We start from the raw sequence: 7874 nt of genomic DNA on the forward strand, positions 1-7874 counted from the left end.
TGACTTGGAAAATGAGAGGAGCTAAATTTTGTGAACTCTTTCAACCAGCAGGGATTAAAGTCTGGAGTTTTAAAGGTCATCAGACTTGGCTGGGATAGAGCCCAGAGAGGTCCCTGAACTGTTCCTAGAAAGAAGGCAGGCAAATAACCCAGAACACAGCATGAAAACAGTGATCTGAACAGCACTGGGGGCACAAAGTAGGGAGATTATTCATTCTTCTCAGAGCATATCTCAGAGAGGCAAAATTCATAGAGATACCTCTCTGGGAGCAGAAAACTGGCTGGCACCATTTCCCTCCTCCAACCCTCAGCACAAACACAGAGCCACCTGCAGAAAGCAGCGCAATGCCTACACTGTCTGCCTAACTTGCATACACCAAGACATACCCTGCTGAACTCTGGTGGGACTACCTTCCTCATTCACACTTGCCTCAGTCCCAGACAATGCACCCCACACCCAGAAGACCAGCACAAATCCCTGCCAACACCATGTCCCCTAAACAGAGAGTTCTGTGTGGCCTTATTTCTGGTGGGAGTGGTGACAAATCTCATTTCACAAGTAGACTAGAACACACCTACTTAAAACTCACCACATTAAGGCCAGGGACCAAACACTGCCCACAGCAGGTAAAGAGAGCCTCTGTAGACAACTGGCCTAAAAGACAGGGCAGCCAAAGAAGCAGCAGAGCGCACACATCCATACTGGAGACACTCTGTGAAGTGCCAGGCTGTGGGAACTTTATGAGCTCTTTTTCATAAAGCCATTACACTCAGGAGAAGGAAACATAATTGGCTTTTCTAACATGCAGAAGAAGAAGGCAGAGGTTTAGACAAAATCTGAAGACAGAGGAGTTAATGCCAAATGCAAGAAAAAGAAAAAGGCACAGACAGAGATCTAAGCAAGAAAGAAACAACTAACATGCCTGATGGAGAATTTAGAGCAACATTCATAAGGATACTCAATGGAAGATATCAGGGAGAACCTTACCACGATATGAAAAAGTTAAAAAAGTATCTATCAGAAATTAAGAGTGCAATAAAAGAGATTAGAAAAACATTTGATTCAAGGAACAGGCTGGAAGAATCAAAGGCAGGTATTAGTGACCTAGAAGACAAAGTAATGGAGAGTAATGAAGCTGAACAAAAGAGAGAAAGAAGAATTATGCAACAGGAGATTAGATAGAGGGAACTCAGTGAGTCCAACAAATGTAATAACATTCATATTATAGGAGTCTCAGAAGAAGAAAAGAGAGAAGAGGAGGCAGAAAATCTATTTGATGAAATAATAGCCAAAACTTACCCAACTCTGGAGAAGAAAACAGACATCCAGATCCAGGAGGCAAAGAGATTTCCCACTAAAATCAACCAAAGTGGTCAAACACCAAGACATGTTGTAATTAAATTGGCAATATACAGTGATAAAGAAAAATTTCTAAAAGTAGCAAGACAAAAGAAGTCCTAAACTTAAAAGGGAAAGCCCATAAGACTAGGTGGACATTTCTCAAAAGAAACTTTGCAAACCAGAAGGGAGTAGCATGATATACTCAAAGTGCTGAATGGGAAAAATCTGCAGCCAATAATATGCTATCCCACAAGGCTATATACAGAAAAGTAAGAGAGATAAAGGGTTTTCCTGACAAACAAAAACAAAAGCAATTCATGACCACTAAACCAGTCCTGCAAGAAATATTAAAGGGGATTCATCAAGTGGAAAGGAGAGACCAAAAGTGACAAAGACAAGAAAGGATCAGAGAATATCTCCAGAAATAACCACAAAACAGGTAATAAAATGGCAATAAATACATATCTATCAATAATTACTCTAAATTTAAATGGAATAGATGCTCCAATCAAAAGATATATGGTGTTAGAATGGATTAAAAAAAAAGACATGGGGCTCCTGGGTGGCTCAGTTGGTTGAGCGTCTGACTTTGGCTCAGGTCATGATCTCACTGTCCATGAGTTCAAGCTCCGCATAGGGCTCTGTGCTGACAGCTCGGAGCCTGGAGCTTGTTTCAGATTCTGTGTCTCCCTCTCTCTCTCTGCCCCTCCCCCACTCATGCTCTGTCTTTATCTCTCTCTGTCAAAATAAATAAACATTAAAAAAACAAAAACCCAGACTCATCTATATGCTGCCTACAAGAGAATCATTTCAGACCTAAAGACACCTGCAGATTGACAGTGAAAGGATGGAGAAAGATTTATCATGCAAAGGGATGTCAAAAGAAAGCCAGAGTAGCAATACTTATTTCAGACAAAATATACTTTAAAGCAAAGATTGTAATAAGAGAGAAAGAAGGGCATAATATAATCATAAAAGGGACAATTCAACAATAAGATCTAATAATTGTAAATATTTATGCACCCAACATGCAGCATCCAAATACATAAAATGATTAATAACAAATATAAAGAAACTCACTGATAATGATACAACAACAGTAGGGGACTTTAACACCCCACTTACAACAATGGAAAGATCATTCAATCAGAAAATCAACAAGGAAACAATGGCTTTAATAACACACTAGACCAGATGGACTTAACAGATATACCAGAAAAGTCCATCCTAAAATAGCAGAATATACATTCCTTTGAAGAACACATGGAACATTCCTCAAAGTAGATCACATATTAGGTCACAAAACAGACCTCAACAAATACTAAAAGACTGAAATCACACCCTACACCTTTTCTAACCACAACACTATGAAACTAGAAAACAACCACAAGAAAATTGCTGGAAAGACCACACATACATGGAGATTAAACAATATGCTACTGAAAAATGAATGGGTCAATGAGAAAATCAGAGAAGAAATAAAAACAAACATGTAATCAAATGAAAATGAAAACACAAGGGTCCAAAACGTTTGGGATGCAGCAAAAGTGTTTGGAAGAAGGAATTAGATAGCAATACAGGCCAACATTAATAAGAAACAAGAATCTCAAATAAACAATCTAACTCTACACCTAAGGGAGCTAGAAAAAGAACAACAAAGTCTAAATTCAGCAGAAGGAAGGAGTTAATAAAGAATAGAGGAGAAATAAATAATATAGAAAATAAAAAATAGACCAGATCAACGAAACCAAGAGCTCCTTCATTAAAAAAAATAATAAAATTGATAAACCATCTTCCACACTTGCCAAAAAGAAAACGAAAGGACCAATTAAAATCACAAAGGAAAGGGGAGAAATAACCAGCACCACAGAAATACAAATAATTACAAGAGGGTATTATGAAAAATTATATGCCAACAAACTGGAAAACCTGGAAAAAATAGATAAATTTCTAGAAAGATATAAACTACCAAAACTGCAACAGGAAGAAATAGAAAACTTGAACACACCAATAACTAGCAAAAAAAAAAAAAAATTGACTCAGCAGTAATAAAAAAAAATCCCCAAAACAAACTCCAGGGTCAGATGGCTTCACAGGTGAATTCTATCAAACATATAAAGAAAAGTTGATAACTATTCTCAAAGTCTCTCAAAAATTATAAAAGAACAGAAAACTTCTGAATTTATTCTATGATATCAAAACCAGATTAAAAACATCATGAGAAAAGAGAACCATAGGCCAAAATCTCTGATGAACATAGCTGCAGAAATTCTCAATATAATACTAGCGAATGGCATCCAACAATGCATTAAAGAATTCATTCATCATAATCAGGTGGGATTTATTCCTGGGATGAAATGATAAAAACCGTATGATCATTTCAGTAGGTGCAGGAAATGCATGACAAAGTACAACATTCTTTCATGATAAAAACCCTCAACAAAGTAGGTTTAGAGGGAACATACCTCAACACAATAAAGGCCATCTATGAAAAACCTAGAGCTAATATTATCCTCAATCCTAAATCGTGAAAAACTAGGAAGTTTTCCTCATTATGCTCAAGAAAAAGATAGCCATGTCCACTCCCACCACTTTTATTTAACATAATACCGGAAGTCCCAACCACAGAAATCAGATAACAAAAAGAAACAAAAGGCATCCATATTGGCAAGGAGTAGGTAAAACTTTCACTCTTTGCAGATGACATGACAGAAAACCCTAAAGACTCCATCAATAAAATGCTAGAAATGAAAAATGAATTTAGTAAAGTTTGATAAGAATCAATGTACAGAAATCTGTTTCATTTCTATACACCGAGAATAAAGCAGGAGAAAGAGAAATCAAGGAATCAATCCCATTTACAATTGCACCAAAACCCATAAGATACCTAGAAATAAACCTAACCAAAGAGGTGAAAGACCTTTATTCATAAAACTATAAAATACTGATGAAAGAAGTTGAAGAAGACTCCAAGAAATGGAAAAGCATTCCATGCTCATGTATCAGAAAAATAAATATTCTTAAAACGTCTACAATACCCAAAGCAATTTACATATTTAATGTAATCACTGTCAAAATGCCACCAGCATCTTTTAACAGAACTAAGACAAACTATCCTAAAAATTCTATGGAACTGTGAGAAATAAGCCCACTGACCCAAATAAGGAGGAACGCAGAGACTCAGAGTACACTGAAGTTGAGTCTTTAATCAATGTTCTTGCAAGAGCAAGTGTTTGATGGACAGGCACGATCAGGGCAGTTACAGCATACAATTTATCTCCTTGCATGCAAGTCCCTCCCCTGATTCCTCATTGGCTGAGTACTACAGAGGTTACAGCCTTACCTCGAAGTTGCCTATGTCCATGTAAGGCCAAAAGTAGTCTGATTGGAACAAATGTACGTTCCTTGAGGTGATGCAGAGACTTCAGTCATTTGGTGCATGCTCATTGCAAAGCCTGCAAAAAATAAGCCCACAAAATGGAGAGGGGAAGAAGAAAGTGAAGTGTCTAAGGGTTTGGGGCTCCACTGTGGTGGGAGGGGGGCAGTTAGTACTTATTTCCAATAGATTGTAAACCTATTGTTAACTAGACAGCACAGCTTTTATTTGGTATTTCTCAAAATGAATTGTCTCACTTCTCACAATCCCACCTCTTCTTTTCTAAGTTGATTCCATTTTCATTTATAGGTTATTTCGGGCACAAGGAACATTTGTTTCTTAAAAGGAATCTTACACCCAAGGGGGTTTGCTGTGGTCAGAAGCTCCCAGCATTGTTCCAAAATATGTGTGTGTGTGTGTGTGTGTGTGTGTGTGTGTGTGTGTGTGTTTTCACCCAGAGACCTCAAGTCCTAACCTTTCCCTTTCTGCCTACTGAATCCCTTCTTTTCCTATCATAGTCCTCCCTTTGAACACGTGACTCCTAACTGCCATTAGGAATTGGAACAATGACCGATCTTAACTGCTTTCTGCTGGAAGGGGGCGATGACAGGGGTATGGCAGTCAGGGCAGGTTCAGACATCAATCTGGAGGTCCAAAATAATAAGAGGGTATTTGGAATGTCTGGGCTAGCAAAATTTTCTTATTTTTCTGGCATATGCAATGGTTTCTACAAATGACATACAAAAAAATTAGACAAACAATCATTAATAATGCAAATGCAATGCCTCCTAGGAAGGAGGTCACACCATGGGAAGTAAAGACACACTGTAGCCATCCAAAAAGTCCCTGACCTGGCTGGTCATTTTTTAAAAATTTAACTATAACTTTTCCTCCCTCTTCCGTATTTATTTGGATCCTGTGATATTGTTGCTTAGAATAATTAAGCATTTTAACTAATTTTTGGTTCTCAAGCCCCAAATCTTCCTTTGGCCATCCAGTTTCCATAGGAACAACTCCATGAGGCATATTTAATTTTACCTCAAGGAAAAATTGATCTTTGATATCCAGATTACTATAAGTTTAGGCAATTATTTATACATCCTGGAGCTAGTAGCATATAGTCCCTAATTCAGTCATAATGTCTCTTTCTAGCAAGGGAGTGGGGCTCTTTAGCATTATCAAAAAAAGAATGTGGAAAAAAAAAGACCCCTCACATGCACCCTGGTGGCTGAGAGAAAAATTTAGTCATCAGTTTTCTGGAGATGCTTCTAATTGTGATACTGCATTTGGATGGTTGGCTGAGAGTGAAAAGGAGGATAGAAAAGTTGGCTCTCGGGTCAAGAAGGAAATCAACCGGTTTTCCTTCTATTTCAAGTTACAAGGCTCTGGGTCTCCAATGGACAGTTGGTTCAGTGGAGCCACAGTGAAGACCCCTGGGCCCCATCTGTTCCTTTCAGGACACTGGTTATATGAGCCCTCACACATTGAGGTCCCCAAGAGCATTCAGATTTTCCAGTGACTGTCTCCACACAAGGGGCATGGCTTACAGGGTTTTGACTTCAGTTGTCTCCTCTGAGGACATTCTCGTTTCCAGTGCCCTGAAGTGTCACATAAACGGCACTTGGTGCCAAGACCTTGGGAAGTCTGGCTGACAGAGATATTGTGTGTATATATATATATATATATATATATATATATATATTATTTTTTTTTTAAACCTCCTCTTCTGTTCCTTATTCTCCTCTTGATCTCAATTGTAATATACCCAATTGGTAGCTCATAAGAGCTCCTCCAGGGTCCCTTCTGGGCCAACAGCCAATTTTTTCAGCTTCCTTCGAATATCTGCTGCCAATTGAGGGAAAATTTTGGCCTTTAGAATCATCTCAAGCTTCGGGGGTATCCGGGGAGATAGCTGTATTATTTAACCTTAACCTTTCCAGGAAGTCCACCAGCCTCTCACCCTGTGTCTGTAAAATAATGGCTAATTTAGTATAATTTAAGGGTTTAAATTTAGACCTCCACAATTTCTCCAAAACACGAGGTTGAAAGTAGCAGTGATACCATTCACCAATGGGATTATCATAGTCCCAGTTAGGATCTTGGAGTGGAACTGCCTGAACCCCAGCAGGGAATTGGGAGTTCCCTATAGGACTTTCAGTCCTATGATAATTAAGGAGTTTCTCATTCCCGTATCTCTCACCTGCTGCCAGAACACCATGCTTCTCTGTCTCATTAAGAAATACAAATCAAAACCACAATGAGATACCACCTTACACCTGTCAGAATGGCTAACATTAACAACTCAGGCAACAACAGATGTTGGCGAAGATGCAGAGAAGGAGGATCTCTTTTGCATTGTTAGTGGGAATGCAGGCTGGTGCAGCCACTCTGGAAAACAGTATGGAGGTTCCTCAAAAAATCCAAGGGATACAGGTGTGCTGTTTTGAAGAGACACATACACCCCAATGTTTACAGCAGCACTATCGAGAATAGCCAAAGTATGGAAAGAGCCCAAATGTCCATAGATGGATGAATGGATAAAGAAGTGGTATATATATACAATGAAGTAATACTCGGCAATTAAAAAGAATGAAATCTTGCCATTTGCAACTACGTGGATGGAACTGGAGGGTATTATGCTAAGTGAAATTAGTCAGTCAGAGTAAGACAAAAATCATATGACTTCACTCATATGAGGACTTTAAGAGACAAAACAGATGAACATAAGGGAAGGGAAACAAAAATAATATAAAAACAAGGAGGGGAACAAAACAGAAGAGACTCATAAATATGGAGAACAAATACAGGGTTACTGGAGGGGGTGTGGGAGGGGGATGAGCTAAATGGGTAAGGGGCATTAAGGAATCTACTCCTGAAATCATAGTTGCACTATATGCTAACTAATTTGGATGTAAATTAAAAAAAATAAAATTAAGTACTATGTTGAAAAAAATAAAGACAACAATGTTACACAGCTAAGTAAATAAATAAAATTCCAATAAATTTGAGTTTTTGATCTGATACAGTTGAAGCACCATCCACTATGATAAAAAAGTAATTTTTTTTTCAAATGTAGCTTAAACTGTTCTTTGAGATGTAAAAACTTCAAAAACTATGTATATCATGAGTTTAATTTTAGGTAACAAATTCACACACA

This window comes from Panthera pardus, unplaced genomic scaffold (genome assembly GCF_024362965.1).
Source record: "Panthera pardus isolate Hobbes unplaced genomic scaffold, ASM2436296v1 HiC_scaffold_27, whole genome shotgun sequence".
Taxonomy (NCBI): Eukaryota; Metazoa; Chordata; class Mammalia; order Carnivora; family Felidae; genus Panthera; species Panthera pardus.